Below are 20,878 nucleotides of genomic sequence, written 5' to 3'. Positions count from 1 at the left end.
ATACTCTTTTATCATGTGCTATTCACGTGTATGAGCTCTACCTTCATAATTCAATTGCCCCCACTTCTTCCCAAAGACACTCCATTCTAAGAACATCACCATAGGGGTTAGAATTTCAGCATATAAATATTGGGAGGACACAAATATTCAGTCCATAACACATTCTATGTATGAGTGGACCACATATAATTGAAGGCTTAACAAAAACAAGCTGATTTTTCTATAGATAAGAGGAAATGTTGATTACTTTAGACTGGGATAGTTTTGTGTTTTTTTGGTTGTTGTTTCTGCCTTCATATTTCAGCTATATCTTGGGATTTCCTGGTTCTCAGGCTTCAGACTCAGCTTGGAACTAAACCATTGGCTTTCTTGGTTTTTACCTTGTCCATCCACCCTGAAGATCTTGGGATTTTTCCAACCTCTGTAACTATGTCAGTCCATTTCTTGTAGCAGATCTCTCCATTAATATATCTATTTCTCCCTCTGTTTATATATTATCTCTTCTTAGTTCTTTTTCTCTGGAGAAACCTAGTACAATTCTCTGATGAACTTTCTTTTTTTTTTTGCCAGTCCTGGGCCTTGAACTCAGGGCCTGAGCACTGTCCCTGGCTTCTTTTTGCTCAAGGTTAGCACTCTACCACTTGAGCCACAGCGCCACTTCTGGCCTTTTTCTATATATGTGGTGCTTGGGAATCGAACCCAGGGCTTCATATATATGAGGCAAGCACTCTTGCCACTAGGCCATATTCCCAGCCCCTCTCTGATGAACTTTCTTGTTAAGCTTTTCTATCAAGTTTACCTGGACCTGGCATTCTAATCTAGGAAAAACTCATGGTAGAGTATGTAAAATCCCAGATTAGGGTCTTTGTTCACTGAGGAATGGGACATTTGGGGAAAAGGTAGAGTTATATCTTGATCTTCTGGCCACCCTGTGAGGTCTCTCTCTCTCTCCCTCTCTCTCTCTCTCTCTCTCTCTCTCTCTCTCTCTCTCTTAGATAATATTGGTTGATCTTTATATACATGATTTCCTTTCTGGTTTTTTGTTTTTTGTTTTTTTGTTTCTGTTGCCAATCCTGGGGCGTGGACTCAGGGCCTGAGCACTGTCCCTGGCTTCTTTTTGCTCAAGGCTAGTACTCTACCTCTTGAGCCACAGCTCCACTTCCGGCTTTTTTCTATATATGGGGTGCTGAGGAATCGAACCCAAGGCCTCATGTATACGAGGCAAGCACTTTTACCACTAAGCCATATTCCTAGCCCCTCCTTTCTTTTTGGGTTATTTGTTAATAATCTTTTCTTCTTTGGACCTGAAGTATTATGTACATTTCCATCTCTTTTTTTAAAGCAAATATTTTACTGATTTGAAAAGATGAGATAGTTGTTAAAAAACAAAACAAGACAAAACAACAACCTGACAACAGAAAATTCAGGGTCCACCACAAAGAAAATAAAAATTCCATGATTTGAACCATGTATATATCTTGCTAGGCAAATTATAATTCAACTCACTAATTGAACAGTGAGGGCTTTCTATGTCTCAGAGGACTAATGGTTAACAAGACATGTATGGACCTTGGTATTACTCATGAGCTTATAGTCAATGGGAAAAGACTGATATTCATCAAAAAGTAACACGTGGCTACATCTCCACATGGGTCAGCACCAACACAGGAATGATTTCTTAGCAGATTCTAAAATGGATTTATTTTTTTCTAACATTTCAAAAGTATCTTCCTTCTCAAATATTTATTAAGTTTCATTTCACTGGGCAATTGACCAAGAATAGTATTTTCTGTATGTTTCTAGATTTTTGTAAAGGGTGAAGACCTGCGCAAGATGGTGAGAAAATTAAAACAAACTATCCAAGCTATCGTGGTTTACCTTCAAGATTCAGCAATGTGCATCCAGACACCTAGGTGTTCAACCACCATACTTCTGGTGTAGGGTGTACAATGTGTTTAGTTTTGTTTCCCCTCCTTACTTGGCATGACACAGCCATTTCAGTGTTGAGGAATGAGGTTTAGACTCCTGGAGAAACTGCCCTGAGAGGCTGAACTGTCTGCGAAGGGCCTCTGGGCATGGCCTTCTTGGGTGAATGGCTGCCAACAATAGCAACCAGAGCATACAGGTCTCAGCTTCCAGGCCAAGGCCTGTCAGGCACAAGTCCTTGTTGGAGGAAAATACATAAAATAAATAGGTCCATAAAAATTAGGATGGAGATTACTATTGGTAAATCAAGGTATATTTAAATAGAAAGTTGTTTCCTAAACTAGATACCTTTCCAATTCTGAAAGTTTTGGTAATACTACTCTAGGAATAAAATAGTAAATCACTTTTGCTCAAATTTTTAAAGTTTAGTTAAATCCACAAAGAAGTCCTTCTATTATTATTTGTATTTCTAGAATGCTTTAGAAAGAGATCGTACTGTCAAAGTTTAAGGAACCAGGAAAGAAAAATTTAGACTCAATATCATCTACTTTTCAATAATTTGTTTTATGCTTACAGTCAAGTCATTCACACTAATTGTAACTCATTGTTCTGTCTAGTTTTGACTTATAGGTTGTGATCAACAAGACTCATGTTACTTTTATCAGAGGTGAGGCTAATGTATATAAATTTGGCTCAGGTACCAGTTTAAGAGTAAGAGCTGTAAGTGTGTGCTTATCCCTGGATTTCATCATAATAGACCTGGTCCTGTGTTTCAAGAATAAGATCTGGACTCAATTTCCTTTCCCTTGTTCAAGTAGAAGGTACATCTCCCTATGAGACATTGCTGGAACTGGGAGAGGGTGATGTAGATACTGTTTCCTTCTTATTGTCTTCAGTGCAATTTTTCTTAGCATTTTTGTACTACAGCCAGGCATTATAATATTATACCTAGCTACCTACTTTACTTCATGTGAAAGGAATTTAGTATGTCCAAATTTGCTATGTCTGTGATAGTTTGGGATCTTATCCATAACCTTGCCTATTTTTCACTGTAAAGAGATGATAAATGTTTGAAATGGTAAATATATTTATCCTGATCTGACCATCATACCTTGTATACATATGTTGAACATCACATAGTAACTTACATACATGTACAATTTATAGGTGTCAATTTAAAAATGAAATTTGAAAGGGATATCACATATGTTACTGCTTGAGAAGTATATATTCCTAAACCAAACACTACTACAGTTAACCAAAACTTAGCCTCTATTTGGCATGGGACAAAAAAACTCAACGTTTTTTTCTACAAGGGTTTGAAATCAATTCGGGATCCTTCTTAGGGGGCCTTCTTAGGGGGCCAAATATTTACTTGAGCTTCAGATAGAATGATTCATTGTATCTAATTGTTCATTTCTCAGAAAAGAATAAGAAAATAAGGAATGTGGACTACAATACAATTTTTCTTTTGAAATCAGCATGAGCTTTGAAATCAGAGAATCCTAGATTCAAAATTCAACTCCTATTACCTTACTAGTTGAATTCTGTGGGCAAATTGTTGCTTTATTTTTCTAAGCCTTCATCTTGACATGCATAATAAAAATAAAAGAAAGCTGAGTGCTGGTGAAGATCTGAGGATCTTGGCTGGAAACCAGCTGGAGCAGGGACCTCTATGATATTCTTATCTCCAATTAACCACCAGAAAGCCAGAAATAGAGGTGTGGCTCAAATAATAGAGCACTAGCCTTGAGCAAAAAAAGCTCAATGACAGCACCTAGGCCCTGAGTTCAAGCCTCAGGACCAGCAGCAAAAATAAATAAGTAATAAAAAATAAAAGAATACAATAATTTTCTAGTCATGTTTATAAGGGCCAGCTGGGCTAGCTGGCACATATTGGCACACAAACACTTGTGAAAAAAATCAAAACACTTAGCTAGGCACCAGTGAAATGCATAGCTAGTCACCAGTGGCTTATGGGAAGTGACAAATACATTTATTTTCTGGGGAGGGTCATCTCTGCTTTCAAGATAGCACCTTGAGTACTGTGTACACAGGGGAGGAAAACTATGGGCAAACATGGTAGATGGTAAAAGGGCCAAAAAGGAGGAATTCCCTCTTTTAAACACTTTTATAAGGATTCCAATCCCATTTATGGCTTCCCAAAGACCATACTTCTGATGGCCTTTGGGAGAAAGCTTCAATATCACTTTTAGAGGGAACAAAACCATTCAAACAGTAGCTGATATAGTACACAAATCTTTATCTTTTAAAAAGCTGTGGCTCTGTTAAAGGTCTAATCATAGCAACATTAGCTACACTTGACTAAACAGAGAAAATTTTAGATCACAGTCCATATCCTCAGAAATTCCTTGTTTATTTAAGAAAAACAGATCTAACTTTTCACACTGAGATCCGATTCATGGTCGAGGGATACTTTTATTTTCTTCAAGTTTCTCCATTTTAGGTGTTACTGAACTGGCTGGGTTACTAGACAAATTTCTTTACTTTTCTCAAGTTAGCTTCCAAATGGGGAATGAGGGATTTATTTTATTTTGCTGGGCAGTCAAAGCCATGCACTTGGAGATTCTTGGACCGAAGACTGGTACATCTGACATATTGCTGTTGACAGACATAAATCAAATGTTAAAACCTTCAATGCTCTATTCACTACCTCATCAGAAAAAAATCTATGTAGGACATTTCTGGTGAAATAAAAGATGAAACCTAATATAAATTTCTTACAAATTATTTTATAGTCTCAAATGTTATTTCACTGTGACTGCCACTCTTTTGTTTACATTTTCCTTGGAAGACAAACCTGAAACATATCAGCCTCAAAATAATATGAATGGTGTGTGTGTGTGTGTGTGTGTGTGTGTGTGTGTGTGTGTGTTTGTGTCTGTGTAGATAAAAACTAGAAGAAGAAATAAAGGGGGAAAAATGGAGGAAAACTAACTACTGCCCTGTTAAATATTACTTGTCCTCCCTAAGCTATGAATAGCAAAGTTTAGCAAGAGTGTTTTGCATTTGATAACATTTGAGTAGCATCAGATAAAATAACATAGAACTGTTTCCTGAAATTGCTTATTTTGAGCATATAGTTTCAGAGACTTCTCAACCTAAAGCAGTTATGTGTGTGTGTGTGTGTGTGTGTGTGTGTGTGTGTGTGTGTGTGTGTGTGTAGCTGCAGCTCTTAACATTAGCCTCCATCCCTACCCCATCCAGCAGACTAGAGACCTTGGGGACCAGAAGGACAAGCTGGAGGTGTGTATTCTAACAGGAGGACATTCTGGAGGTGACGTAGACATTTCAGGACCAAGGTATACCTGCAAGGTATACTATTATGCAGGTATTATACTATGCTATTATACTATGCTCTGACAAGCATGTTTGATCACTAGATTAGTGCCACGCTTCCTTCTGCAATCATGGAACACCTCACAAAGAAGACAGAAGACAAAATTATGCTAACATCAATCAAATGTCATTGGGCCAACAAGCAAGAGAGAAAAGCACAGTAGGAAAAAGTTGGTGGTCTGATATAGTCTGAAGCAGACCAATGGAGAGAAGATGTGAGATCAGCCCTGCCTGTTGGGTGCTGGGTGCCATCAGAAGTCATGTCAATGAGACCAAGGTGGACCAACAAGAGGGAGAAGAGCCCATCACTAGATTCACCATAGTTCTCTGGCACAATAATCATCTGGGCCAAGCTGAGGAGGGGTGTTTTATAATATATGTAACAACTCATTGAGAGAGTGTGAGAACAAAGAGGGCTGGAGGAGGCATGAATATTTCTAAACAAATTGTTCACTAGTAAAATGTTTTTCTTAGCTTCTGACTTGATTTCCATGACTCATCTTTCCTAATCTCTCCTGCCTCTGTCATATCAACACAGTTAGCTTGTCCTAAATACACTGCATTTTTCTCAGTGAAGAGGCCAGGGAGAGAGCCCCAGCATAGACGGACATAATAAGATAGAGTTTACCATGCTTACCACAGCTGAAATTTCCCATTGCTGTTCAGAGTTAGAGGCCGGAATTTTTAGGAGGGAACAGGAAGAAACTTGCCCTAGGCTCTCTTTCCTAGATCCATTAGTATTTTGTTTTAAACTACACCTAGACTGTAATTTACTAAGTCAAAATGCTATTCACCCAGAGTTGATTAAATGATAAGATGGTCACTGGAAAAAGCAGTAAATGTGGTATGGAGCTAGTTGTGAAGGCAGGAATGCTTGGTACTTTCTGGTCAAGGACCATGAGTGACAAAGTCTTCTGGAGTCATTCAACCTGCTTTTCTCTAGTGGACTTCAGTCTCTGCCTAGGCAGGGAATACTGGAGCATACACTCTTCTCTTTACCACCTTCCTGTCTTTTACTAGTAATATTTCAAAGCTGCCTTTTAAGAGCCAGGCCCTATTAGATATGTCTTATAGGCAGTACTTCACTTAGTCATCACAGCCATCCTATGAGGTCAGTATAATCATGAACTCTTAAAGATGGGGAAATCAGATCCTCACCTGAAGTTACTCACTTCAAGGACTCCAATCCAGATTTGTTTTCTTCCGCCCCTGCACTTTCAACTTCAACCCTTGGTTGCCTCTCCTTTGCTATTGCTTAATTCCATATTGAAGAAGAAATATGACCTTGGCAGACGTGCTAGGCTCTAAAATTGACCTGTTGGTGGCACAGTCTAAGTATCCTCATGAAAATGTTCTACCTCTGCTTGGTTTGCTTTTTTCCTAAAATATATTGTAAATGTTACCAATAATGCTTTGACTTGGATCTAGAACCTTCATAATATGAATAGGAAATTCAATAACTAGCCGACAGGGTTCTCTTGTTTGGTGTGATAAGAGATTGGTAAAAATACAGAAATCCAAAGTTTCCAAGACCCTTGTTCAATGTAAGGAGGTAAAGTGAATCATATAAGAGTCATGAAACCAGATCAGCAAGCCTAAAAACTGGTGTTCAGCCTAAAGAATGGTAGGAATTACATACCTTAGCTGAGAATTTTTTTAAATATGAAGAAAAATATTTAAATAATCTATTCTCCAACTCAGGCAACAATGGAGTCACATAACCCTGCTGATGTTTATAGTTGGCTGGAGTTTCTTTATATTCCCTATTTAACATTCTTTTTTGGTTATTCTTTATTTTTCAAATTGTTATTGTAAAGGTGATGTACGGAGGGGTTACAGTTACATAAGTCAGGCAATGAGCACGTTTCTTTTTGAACATATACTCTACTTTCATTGGTATTTTCTGATACTGAAAAGTGCCAGAAGAAAACTTAGCCTATAACAGCACGGTAAACTAGAACAAGTATGGTGTCTTGTACATTTGAGATTCCTAGTCAATACCTTTACCAACTTCATAACTTTGTTTATTAAATATTATGTGAATAGGGATGATGAAACTTCATGCATAGCCTCCTGCATTATCATTATCAACACCAAGTATGAGAACAGTACACTTGGTAGAAATGATAAAGGCTTGTGTTATTGAAATGTTACTACAGAAAGGAGTGGAGGTTGATATTTTGTGAAGTTAAAAAATTACAAGTTGAATGCTGGTGGTTTAATCTTCTACACTTAGCTAGTTAGGTTTGTGCCTGTACACTTAGCCAGTCAGGAGGCTGAGATCTTAGATTCAACACCAACCTGGGCAGGAAAGTTCATGAGACTCTAATTAAACACACGCACACACACACACAGACACACACACACAAACCACCATGCAAGAAGTAGAGCTATGAGTCAAGTGGTAGAGTGCTAGCCTTGAGCAGGAAAAAGTTCATCCTTAAATTAAAATCCCTTCCCTCCCAAATTGCATAACATGATCTCTGTCCTCAAAAAGACGCATATTTCTCAGAAAGACAAGACTAATAAACTTGAATACATAGATAATAAATCAAGTTGGTATTTAAAAAAAAAAAAAAGAAAGTAGGGTATATAAAGATTCTCCAGCCAACTATAAACATGAGCAGGGTTGTGAAAGGGCTTAATGAGTAGAACAAAGAAATTCCCAAGATCTTGGTTGGATCAAAAATCCACATTTTAAAAATTTCTGTCTCCCCTATTCTTTTTCTTGATGACAGCCCTTGGAGGTTGCCCAAACTTCCTTTGTTTCTGCCCTTCTTCTTTTAGATTGCAGGATATGGAATAAAGAGTTTAGTAGTCACAAACTCAAATGACTAGCCAAGTAATTCAAATGTAGCCAAGTAATTCAAAAGTAACAGGAGACACCGAATGAAGACTAGATGCTAAATAGAGAAGAGATTCATAAATTAAATACATGCATTTCAAAACAGTGTGGGTTAGGCACATTTTGAGCTATAGATTGTTGTTTGGGATTCTTGGAATAGGAAGTTTCTGGTTTATAATTCATTAATAGGCTGAAAATTTGTGATATCAAATATTACTATGAATTAATGACTAATACTGAATGCTTACCATGTGTTGTGTATTGTGTGTGGTAAGTGTACTTAATTATCAAAGCAAGCAAGAAGCTGTTCTTACTCATTATTGCAGATGAAGAACTGAGGCTCTGAATGGTTGAATAATGCATCCAAGTCACACAACTATGATAAGTAGAGTCAAGAATTCACTGAGAGGCTAGGGATTTGGCCTAGTAGGAAGAGTGTTTGCCTTGTATGCATGAGGCCCTGGGTTCAATTCCCCAGTACCACATATATAGAAAATGGCCAGAAGTGGCGCTGTGGCTCAAGTGGCAGAGTGCTAGACGAGCAAAAAGAAGCCAGGGACAGTGCCCAGGCCCTGAGTCCAAGCCCCAGGACTGGTGAAAAAAAAAAAAGAATTCACTCAGGCAGGTGCTTTTGATAGTAAATTTCCTATTCTTGACTAGTCTCCTAGGATTGATTTTTCAGTTAGAGAATCTTTCAGAAAGGTAGTAGGATTTGAGCCGCATGATGAAGAAAAGATAGGCCTGGGAAAAAATGGTGCCTTTTTGTGTTACATTGCTCTTGTCTGTTGACATGAATTTTTTTGTCTCTTTTTCTCCTTTCTCCCTTCTTTCTTCCCTCCCTCCTTCTCTCTCCCCTTCCTTTCTTTTTTATAGATAGATCAGAGAGTAAATTCAGGGCTTCACACTTGCTCTGTTCGCTTGCTCAGCTTGCTTCCATCAGGCTAAGGAACATGCTTGCAACCTGTTTTTTTTTGCTTTTGGAAATGAAATCTTATAGACACTTTCTCTCTGGGATAACTTTGAATCTTAGTCTTTCAGGTCTCAGTCTCTTGAGTATCTAGGTTTATAGCTTGAGCCACCAGTCCCTGACCAGGATATTTTTTTCCTTAGTAAGAAATTATATTACTTTGATCATTTCTGTGACAAATTGCCTGATAGAAACAACTAAAAGGATGAATGATTCATTCTGGCTCACAATTTCTGAGATTTAAGTCAGTAGTTCTTGGCTTTATTAATTCTAGACCCGTGGTGAGGCAGAACATCACGGCAGTGGAGCAGGTGGAGAAGGAGGAGGAGGAGGCTATTCACCGCAGTAGACAGGAAGCAGAGAGACAGGAAGGGGCCAGGGACAAGATACTCAAGAGACCTAACCTGCTTCCTCCAGTTAGACCCCACTTCCTAAAATTTCCAGAAAACTTTCACAATAGTGCTCCTTCCTGGGTACCAACCATTAACACATGAGCTGGGGAGAGGACATATTCAAACTATAATGTGAATGATTATTAAAATGTCCCTTAAAATTATAATCAATTGACTGTCTAATATTCTGGTTTCTTTCACTGTCTGATCTAAGTTCAGTGAAATTAAAATGAATGAAACAACAAGAATTTCCTGAAGAATAATACAAAGTAAGACAAATGTAGCCTTAGTTGAACCTTGCCCTTGTGTCCCAATGGGATCCAGAATAAGCACCAAGCTGTGGATCTTTTCTGATGCTTTGCATCATTAATATGCATGACACATTTGCCAGAAGTCATGTAGGAAATTGCCATGTCTTGGATGGAATGTAGAACTGAGTGTAAATATCTAGCTACTTATGCTACTTCTATATCTAAATATCTAAGCTACTTCTATAAGCCTTCTTCTCACTGTAGTATCCATGTGCTTTTATAAAGCTTCCAAGAATGTTTTATTGAGGCTCGTGGTGCTCAGAGCACACACAGAAGCACTCAGATCACACACAGAAGCACACATACACACACAGACACACACACACACAAATACATGAAATGCTAGTACTTTCTGTGGGTTGTGCCAAAGCCAGGTCCTGGTTCTGGTTCTGATGTTGCACAATGGTTAAGCCCCACGTGACCATAAGGTGAGGCTGGACAAAGGCTGCATAACAATGGATCTGTACATTTTTTGGGCTGGTAATACCTTGCAGATCTATAATTCTTTTTTAAATTAAAAGATTAAAAAGTAGAAACTCATGTAGGAAAAAAGTTAATATCTATATACAGATAAAGGAAAAGTCTCTAAGATACTAAGTAATATAGAATATATAAAACAAATTCAAAGTCCTAAGTATGTGAATGTTACAAAACCATGCTAGAAAAATATCTTAAAGGACACCCCCTAAACTGGTAACGATGGAAGGGCCTGATGGTTGTTAAACCAGTTGACTTCTGGTTTCAATCAATGAACAGTTTTTTGTTTTTTTTTCCCCCAAAGCTCATGTGGTTGCCCTTCAAAAATCCTTGGTAACATAATATTGCAAAAGAAACAAGTGGATTGGTTAAAAAAGAATGTTGATGACTGATTTCTCATGTTTGTGGATAAATAAAGTTTCACTCACGAAATGAATGATCACTGTGTAATCCTGCCAACAAGTCCTAAATAGCTAGGTGATATTTGTGGCCAAGTTAATGAGGTTTAGTTTTAAAAATAATCTTTTAGATGTTGTTTACTTTCCAAGAATTATGCCTGCAGTTCAGGTAGCTGCTACCATGGAGACACTGATTGCTAACTTGTATAAAAACAAGAATGCAACTTAGAGAAAGATATAAATAAAAACAAATACCTAAGTACAATGTGCTGCCTTTAGCACTTGAGATTGCTAGCAATTATTAGTGCTTCATCTAACTTGGACTGTCTATGAGACCTAAGCTAGTTAGCTTATCAAAATATTTTGAGTCAAAGGCTTTGGTGGTAGCGATTGATCTTTTTTCAGCTCTTTGTAAATATTGGACAATTAAAGCTTTTGATCCTCCCACATCAGGTTGAAAACTTGGATGATTTGCAGCTTGTTAGACACAATAATTTTATTGATCTTTTAAATATTCACATTTTCTTCCTTTCCTTTTCTTCTCTTTCCTTTTGTTTTAGTTCTGGGGCTTGAACTCAAGGTCTTGCATTTGCTGAAGGCTAGTGCTTTATCTCTTGTGCCACAGCTCTACTTCGGGCTTTTTGCTGGTTATTAAATAGATAAGAGTCTCAGATTTGTCTGCATGGGCTAGCTTTAAACCTTATAGTGTGCAAGTACTGGGGCTTGAACTCAGAGCCTAGCAATCTTTTTTTTTTTTTGCCAGTCCTGGGCCATGGACTCGGGGCCTGAGAACTGCCCCTGGCATCCTTTTGCTCAAGCACTCTGCCACCTGAGCCACAGTGCCCACCTCTGGCTGTTTTCTATATATGTGGTGCTGGGGAATTGAACCCAAGGCTTCATGTATACAAGGCAAGCACTCTTCTGGCTTTAAACCTTGATCCTTAGGTCTCAGCCTCCTGAGTAGCTTGGAATACAAGTATGAGCCACCAGTGCCCAGCTGAATATTTCTATCTAATACCTTCTTTCTACTCCTTTTTTTTTTTTTTTTTGCCAGTCCTGGGGACTGGACTCAGGGCCTGAGCACTGTCCCTGGCTTCTTTTTGCTCAAGGCTAGCACTGTACCTCTTGAGCCACAGAGCCACTTCTGGCCATTTTCTGTATATGTGGTGCTGGGGAATTGAACCCAGGTCCTTATGTATACAAGGCAAACACTCTTGCCACTAGGCCATATCCCCAGCTTCTTTCTACTTCTTTTAGGAAAAGTCCTGGCTACTGCTCCATGTAACTTGGCTTATAGCTTGAAAGAAATCATTTAGTCATCTACTTCTTTATGACAACTGCCCCACCACCAATTATTTCTAATTGGGTATTTATACCAATTTTCATTGTGGTGGCCTCCAGTGTATCCCCAATTTGGTTTAGATGATCAACTTTGGATTGTTTAGTAATTCATGGAAACTTCTAGCTATTTCCAGAGAAATTACAAATGGGATAGGACCTTTTATCCTCTGAAAAACGTTAAAGTATATTTAAATGAATGATTTTAAAATAGGACTCTACCGACGACCTTCTTGTTCACTTCCCAACAGGCAGTATTTGTGTGAAATATTAACTATAGGTATATGTAACAGGTAGGTCATAGTCTGAGTTAGTTAGACAGAAAATAAACAAAATGAAAAGCCTGGAGAAACTTCCTGATTTGGAGAAGTTGTGTTTTTTATAGACCCATTTCTGGTGGTTTTTCCATTGGCAGTGGTTAGACTTGAGATGGCATTAATAGTTGCCTACAGTGAATGAGATTTTTTTTTTCTGCTTCTGTTTCTGTGTGCTACAAGCAAAGTATTTATCAAACCATAGCCTTCCTTGTCCTGGGGGAAAAGTCCAATGTTTATATCCTGATGACAAAACCACTTTGCTAGCTTTCTTGGGGCTGTGAATATAGGATGCGCACTTCACCTCATTACATCAAGGTCATTTTCTTTTATTTCGTAGATGAACAAGGCACAATCCAGAAGCAAAATTGGAGTTCTCAAAATCTCAGCCCAGGCTCCCCAAATCAAGATGGAGTAATAGCTACTTCTGCAATTTCTGCCAATTAACCCACCCCCACACCACAGACCAAAGATTCCAAAATAAGTTAAAGAGCAGCGTTAGTGACTCAGACAGAATGACTTCATCCACGTGGCCCCGCTGCCCGTGGTTTCTAGATACCACTGGTATTTCCCTTTGTAGTCATGGTGACTTTTACCTGGGGAGATGGCTGGGGGAGTAGATGACAGACTTCCCCAGCAGCCCCTGCAGCTACAGACTTTGCTTGTCCTTGGGGCCTCAGGGCATTGTCCCCATGACTATACTTCACTCTGGCTAAGCTGCACACTGGTTCTTACCTGCAGAGAATAGTCCTACAGTAAAGCACCAACGTGGAGGGAGCTTTACATGGGCATCCCCATCTGCCTATCTAGCCTTCCCTACCACTACTTTCGACACTGAGCCACACAAACGGAATTACTCTAGTTCCTCACAAACAACACACCTTTTTCTTCTCCCTTCATAGCTGGCTCACAGAGTGACCTGTCTGCATGGCTTTCCTTTTTTTCCAATCCATTCACATCCATCTTTTAGAACCCATGTACCCTTGTAAGATAACTTCTCTTATTTTTCAAAAATTGTGTACCCTTTTGAGCATGGACCACCTTTGCCCATGATTGGTTTATGTATTTGTATTTGTTATAAACTCCTTGGAGGACAGACTTTTATATGCTGGACTCTGGTTTAGTATGGTTTTAGCAAGGATTTTGCCAGTACTTACTGACTTGAACTTCCTTGCAGGACTCAGAGAGTAAAGTATGAACCTCATACTCCACATGTCTGAATTGAGGATTGGTTTCCTTTTCTCAATCTCTTCTTTCATCTGACTGTCTTGGTGATAGGAACTGCATTTATTTCACTGCCTGGAGATTTATTACAGGCATCAATCCTGGGGATAACCATTCTTCTTTGCCCTCAGGTCCTCAGTTCCCATGTAACGTAATGGTCCCACCAACTCTGCCTTCCTAAGAGCTCTTAGTGGCCATCAAAATAAATAATTTGGATTCAGAGAATGATGACGTAAATCATCTCACCTGATTCCAAATACATTCGCCAATATTGTCTTGGCATTGTTGATGGGGAGTTAATGTTTAAAATTAAATGTTAAAATAAGAAAGTAAATATTAAAAAATTAAAATACATTCATGCTAAGAAGATACCATTTTTGTATTTTGTATACTTGAAGCCCAATGGGAAAAAATTCCAATGGGAAAGAAAGGTCCAGTGACTTTCTCTTTTGAAGGTCTAGAACCATGGATGCAACAGCACAGATGCTCTTGATGCAAGGATGGTGTTCACAATGTGTCTTCTTAGTGCAGAGGAGAGGAGAGTTACCATGTGTCCACAGCCATGTTTTCTGTTCCAGCCAGAATGATCTCTGATGCAAGTGGAGACCCACTTGCTTCCTGTTGGCAGTTCCCCTGTGTTCTCAGGGTAGCTAAGATGTGGCTTAGTTTGGGTAGCATGTCCTCGCTGTCTCTGCCCCATCCCTGCCTTGCCTCTCACCAGGTTACACCTCTGAAAAGTCCTAGGCATGGAAAACATGGACAAGGATAGTCTCCCCTTGCTTTTCTTTGCTATATGCTCTACTCTTTTTCTCATTTCTTATTTCTCACCACACACACACACACACACACACACACACACACACACACACACACACACAGTATGATTTCAAAATAGTGTAAGAAAAAGAAATTCCTCTGTAAAACTAACAAGTTGCAACAATATCAGATTGAACTGGGCCTGGTTATGTGTGGCTGGCAGGAGAGGCTGAGTCAGGAGGATAATACGTTCAAGGCCAGTCTGGGCTAGATAGTGAGTTCCAGGCCAGCTTGAGCTACATAGTGAGACTTTGTCTTAAGCAAAAAAAAAAAAAAGAGAGAGAGAGAGAGAGAGAGAGAGAAGTCAGATTTATGTTAGGTATGTTTTATAATTAGATATTTTGTTTTAATAAGAATGACAGTTTCTGGGATTTAAACCCTTCCTCAACCAGTAAGAAATAGACTAGCATGCATTTGACTGAATTTTACTTCTCTACAAAATGGTTAAGGCAAGCTTGGGGTTAAATTCCAACTGGAGGTGCTCACAGCTGTCTGGAATGACATTGAGAACTTAGAATTCGTCCTTGTCCTTTCCACCACAGTGTGAGTTGGGTTCGTGAGAGCTTTAATTGCTGTCCTGTGACAAGAGCTGGTCTTTGGCTTGGTTGGTGTTTATCAGCTCTGGAGCTGAGGAAATTGGCTTTATTACTCTGAGATTAGATCCCCACAAACTTCCTTGGGTAGGGGGTGTGGAAGGGTAAAGAAGGGTAAGAAGCTGAGGCCCTCGGTTCATTTTCCTCAAAGTCCACTCCCTTGATAGAACAAATCTCCAGGATTTTCCTCCCCACTGTCCAACCCAGAACCACCATTATGGGCCAGATATTTGTTTATTTTCTTCTTTCCAGGGCCTTTTAATTGACAAGCTTTTCCCTTAACTAAAATGTTGATGCATTTCAAGATAAGGCCTATAACTACCTCAGGTTTCAGCTACTCCAGTTTTCCATTGCTTTCAAGTTTGATTAACTTTGTGGCCAGCCTGAAGGAGGATGCCGTGGGATAGACTGTATGGCTCACTGAGAGACTTAGTTATTTCACCTGCCTCTTAATAGATCCTATCTCACTCTCTGATTGACCCCCTCTTCAAAAAAAAAATAAGGAAAAAAAAGTCTGTTTTGTGTGATTTGCACTAGCTTAATCTGATCCTTATTGCAGAGGGACTTCTTTCTTTGTGCATGGGTGTGAAGGGATTGCCTGAGCGTTGAAGGTGCTCTGGGTCTGTTTGGTACCTGGCCCAGGTTGGAGTGGGACCAGATCTGCATCCCTCAAAAGCGACAAGCCTGTGGCCTTATTGCCCTCCCCTTCGTGTCTGCGGCTCCTCACTCACAACTTCTGCTGCCCTATTTTTGACCTACAGCAACAAAATGACTTCCTGATAATCCAAATGGCACCCCATCACCTCCTCTGTCCAGCTACATCAAGCAGGAACCACGTGGGGTGTGGTTAACTTCACCATACTAACTGCTGCTGCTTGGATTCCCACGAAATTACCTCCCTGAGTCTATTTATCTTAGGGATGAGATGGCTGCATTGCAGTACCTGTGCATTAATTGTTGCGTTTTCTTTTTTCCTGTTTGGACCCATGAAAGGGTTGAGAGGGAAACCCTTTATTATCATCATACTTGTAAACTCTAGGCAGAGATGAAGGTGACATGTCTGTCCATCATACATAGGGGCATTGCCTCCTTCCTACAAAGGGAAGTGGCCAAGTGGCCAGACACACAGACAGAAAATGCTAGATGACAGGCTTTTCTGAACTACAAGTCAGCTAAACATTCATGAGCAAATCAGCCGGTTCCTGGTTCTTGACCTCCTTTGGGCATTATGTGGGCAGATGAGCTCATGCTTGTAAAGAGTGCAAGCCTTTAATTGAAGCATAATTAATAATCATCTGATAAGTGAATAACAATAATAATGGTGATGCAATCCCTTCCCCTTGGGTAGTAGCACTGTAAGATGATGTCCCATTGCCCTCAGTCAGATGAATAGCTGTAGGTACAGACGAATCAGCACAGCTGCATGCTTGCTGGCATGCCTGGGATTGGTTGGGCACCGGAAACCCGAGGGCATTAAACAATGTAATAATGTTCTGTAAGCATTGGGTTGTTCAGGTAATGGGAAAGTTCAAGCTGCTGCATGACTCAGGTGCCAGAACACCCACTTTCTTTGTACTGACCTGGTGGCCTTCCAGGCAGCACAGCTGAATCTGGAAGTCTTATTGACCATGATAGTTACATATTTCTCTGCTTTCTGATGCCCTGCCTCTCTCTGCACCCTTTCTCCAGTAGGATGAGTGTGTGGATCTTCTCAAGGGGATATTGTGAAGGAATTAGGATCATGGAATTAGGAATCTATACCACCGATTAGCGCAGGGCCATGTGGACATTGGTCCATATGCATCTGGTCATGTTTAGTCCTCACTGAGCTAAATGAAGAAGGAATACTGTTGAATAAAGAATCAGTATATTTCTCATGCTTCTCATAGTTGCCTCTATGAAAGAGATTCTCCAACATAGATACCCAGATAAAAGAATGGCTAGAATGAGAACAAACATGAACTTTATAAAGGAGGTAACTCATCATAAACTTTCACCATAAAGGCTTCTTGGGCCAAAACCCTGAGGTAGGCAGAATGGAATTCCCAGCTAGAAAACATAATAATACCTTTCATTGGCAAGCCAGTTATACCTTACAAAGCACTTTCATATAGCATGACCTCATTTGAACTTCACAGTAACTCTGTAAGTTTAGCTGAGTTTATTATTCCTGATGTACAGATGGGGAAGCTGAGGTCTGAACAGGCAGAGCTACAGGCAAACCCTCATTCTAGTAAGGCAGTAGGATTTGCCATATAAATGAGCTGATCCCACCAGCTTTTCTCTGCTGGAACATCCAATATTCAACTTATTCAATGGACAATGGCTCTTCTAGTCTAGAGACAGTGTTGGTGTTGGCGAGATAGCATCAGCATCATATACGAAGTTTGATTTAAGCCAATTTCATTACTTTATTATTAGTTTTGAATCTTTAGGCCAGAGAGAAGAAATCTGGAGAGGTTAAAGGGTTTGAGGTACAAAACAATGAGAGGCAATTCTAGCCAGCTAATGCTTAACAGAGAAATTTATTGGATAAATTATGGGGTGTCTTGTAGAATCTAAGCAAAGGTTCCACTCCAACCTTCGGGAAAGCCAAGAGTCTCCCCATGTAATCCAAAATTTGAGAATGGCAGATCTAAACGAGACTTCTCCCTCACCTTTTTCAGTCTACAGTGTTGTCTGACCATATTTTTTTTTCTACTGCCAAGTTCAAGCCTCCAGCAGAGAATCTCTTTGGCCATCTGGTATGAAGTAGGATGAGCACTCAGACCATCAAGGCAAAATCACAGGAAGACACTACCAGTCAGTTTCCAGGGAAAAGAAGTCACCAGCCAGATGTTGGGAAAGTCACACCAAAAATAGTGGTTAGCACCATATAGGGCTTTGGATGGCACTGTAGAGCAAAGCAGGCAGCTAGGATTGAGGTCCAAAGTTCTCAGATATTGTCTCCTTCAGACCTTCCCTCCTGTTCCTTTTTTTCTCCCCTAAATCTATACCTTTCAGAAGGAATTGTTTTTGTGTCAAAAACACAAATGAAACCATCTTTCATAACTTTTTCAGAAAGGTTTCTGGATGAAATCTCTGGGATTTTTTTTTTAATATGCTCTTAAGTGCTCTCCAAAGACCCAAGTGTGAAAGGTTTAGTCTCCAGCTTAGCACCATTGGGAAGTGGCAGAAACTTTCAGAGGTGGAGCCTAGTGGGGTCATTGGGGTCATGTCCTTGAAGGGAACCATAAGATGCCAGCCCTTTCCTCTTCTGCTTTGCTTCCTGTTCATAAAGTACGCAGCCTTGCTTCACCATGTACTCCCTGCCTTGAATGTGCTACCTCTCCATAGCTCAAAGTGATAGCACCATGAATTGTAATAGCTAAAACCACGAGTCCCAATAACACTTTTCTCTTTATAAATTGGTTCTTTCAGGTATTAGTTATAGTAACAGAAAGCTGACTGACAAAAAGTATTCCAGAGACTATGAGGAACGGGATTAAATAAGGAAAGAAGGGTTCATGGGAATAAGTGTTGAAGTTAAGTAGTAGATGCATAAGGGCTTGTTTTACAATTCTCTCTACTACAGGGATTGTTTTATAGACTTGGGCTTCTTTTTTTAATTGTAGCACTCTGTTGAGTGGTTTTTTTCCCTTCTGTATTGAGTTTTTGAGGTGACCACCCCCATGTCTTTCATCCCTTCAGACTTTGTGTGATTGTTCTGGGGTCAGGCCAGGTTCTAAAACACATTTAGGAACACATTTTAATTTTGACCCAATAGGAAAGAAGAAAAAAGCAACACAGCCAGATTGAGCCTGGCTCAGGCGGCTGGGCCAGAGCAGGTGACCATGGCAAGGGCCCAGTTGTCTTTATTTCCAGCAATTCCATTAACACTTGGCAAGTTTCACTCACCTGCAGCATTTGTAACATGCATCTGCCGACACAACTATTACTACCTCAAGTTCTTGGGCCTTTCTGAGTTCTCTATTTACAGTAGTCAGAGCTAAGCGAGGGCTCACTTTCTCCCTATGTGTGCTTATACATGTCAGGAAGATGGTATAGCCATCCACCCCTGCCTCTCCTTGCCAAATCCTCCACTAACAGCACAGTGCCCTCAGTTTTCCTTTCTAGATTGATGGCAAGCACTTAATGTAATTGCCTCACAGGAAAAAAAAATAGCCAAAAAATGTACTGTCAGCCACACCATGACCTCATATTTCAAAATCAGCCTGTATTCTTTTTAAATGCTCCTTTTCCAGAATGTGAAATCAATCATGTCATGGCTATGGCATGGGGGACAGGCGTTTCATCTTATGCCAGAAATGCAGCCAATGACATGACTCCTTCACCCCTAAGATGCCCTCACCCAATCCTACCCCTAGGCCTGTACACCAAACTTCTCCATTGGCCCTTCTAGGTGGACTTCCCTTTTGATTGACAGCTCACCTTATGACTCTGCTTTACTCTCCTTATAGCAATCATGACTAAACCTGTGCTATTCTTCTCCTCGTGGCACCCTGCACCCTAGCTTTGTCTTCTGTGTAGGTGAGTGCCAGTGGTGTTCAGTCACTTAATTTCCCAGGGCCAGCCAGTTCCTGAGCTGTGGCCACCGCCCCCCCCCCTCCAACCTTTCCACCAATGAAATAGTTCTTTCTTTCATAGAGACTGGAGGAAGACTCCCACATTCTGCATGCAGATATGCATTTACCTTCTAAGGCCACTTACTTGCTCCTCTAGGAGTCCTAGAGCAGAAATAAGAAGATAAGCCTTCTAAGGGTTGGGTCTGCTAACCCAGTATGATAGAGACAAGGATCAGAAATAAGATAAAAAATACCAACAGAAGTGAAATCAATGCCTATATCAACACTTAAACTAACAGCTAAGCCAACAATCTCTCATCTCTTCCTTGGAGTAACAATGGGCAACTAAACACCACGGTGTACTTCATCTACTGCATCTCCCCTGGTATGATCTGAATGTTTCTGCTCCCCAAGGCAACAGGACCTCATAAGTAGATGAAAGCTGTGGACTCTACAGTGGAGCAGTGATATGGGAGTAGGTTAATTATGAAAGGGGAACATTTGGCCTCCTCTGTCTTGTGGACGCTCTATATCTATGTGATCCCTTCCTCCATGTCATGATGCAACAAGAAGGTCCTCCCCTCACACCTGTACTTTGACACTGGGCTTACCTGACTCCAGAAATTCTAGTCAACTAGACCTCTATTGTTAGAGTGTCACAGACTATGGTATTGCTGTAGTGAGGCAGACTAAGCCACCGCCAACTCACCACCCCCCCTGGAGTGGCTAGGGATCAAGGCTTCTTCTATTCAGATGGAGGCAGAAGGAAAATAAATGTCAAGGCGATGGGTGATCTGTCAAACAGCAGATAGGTAGCCTGCACCCTGCTAAGTCACCCTGTTGTCCCTGAACATCTCCAATATGGAAATCACTGCCCACTTCTGATCCTCTTCACATTCCTTATGGTGGGTGTAACTGGAATATTCCAGTACGTAATGATATAGTGGTTATTCTTCCTGTGTAACTCTGCTGGGTAGAGAAAAATCCAAACATGCTCACTTTGCTCTCCAATTTGACCTCTTGGGATCCTGATGTGTGCATACACCTGCACATGTGCTTGCATACCAAGTACTATATTCTGACTAATAACACCATCCTTTATTATTATTATCTTCAAATGTTATGCAAGGGTGTTTCAATTCAACATATTCTCATGTACCTCTGAGGCCTCTAATGCTTTTCCATTTCTGATGCCAGGTAAGGGATAGGCACAGATTTTTTTATTTTAAAAACTTTAAATTTTATTGTAAAAGTGATATACAGAGGGGTCATAGTTACATGAGTCAGGTAATTCGTACATTTCTTTTTTAAAATTGTATCACCCCTCCCAGTTTTTTCCCAGTTTTTCCTCT

Source organism: Perognathus longimembris, chromosome 3, assembly GCF_023159225.1.
Source record: "Perognathus longimembris pacificus isolate PPM17 chromosome 3, ASM2315922v1, whole genome shotgun sequence".
Lineage (NCBI taxonomy): Eukaryota > Metazoa > Chordata > Mammalia > Rodentia > Heteromyidae > Perognathus > Perognathus longimembris.
This window is presented reverse-complemented; position numbering follows the sequence as displayed.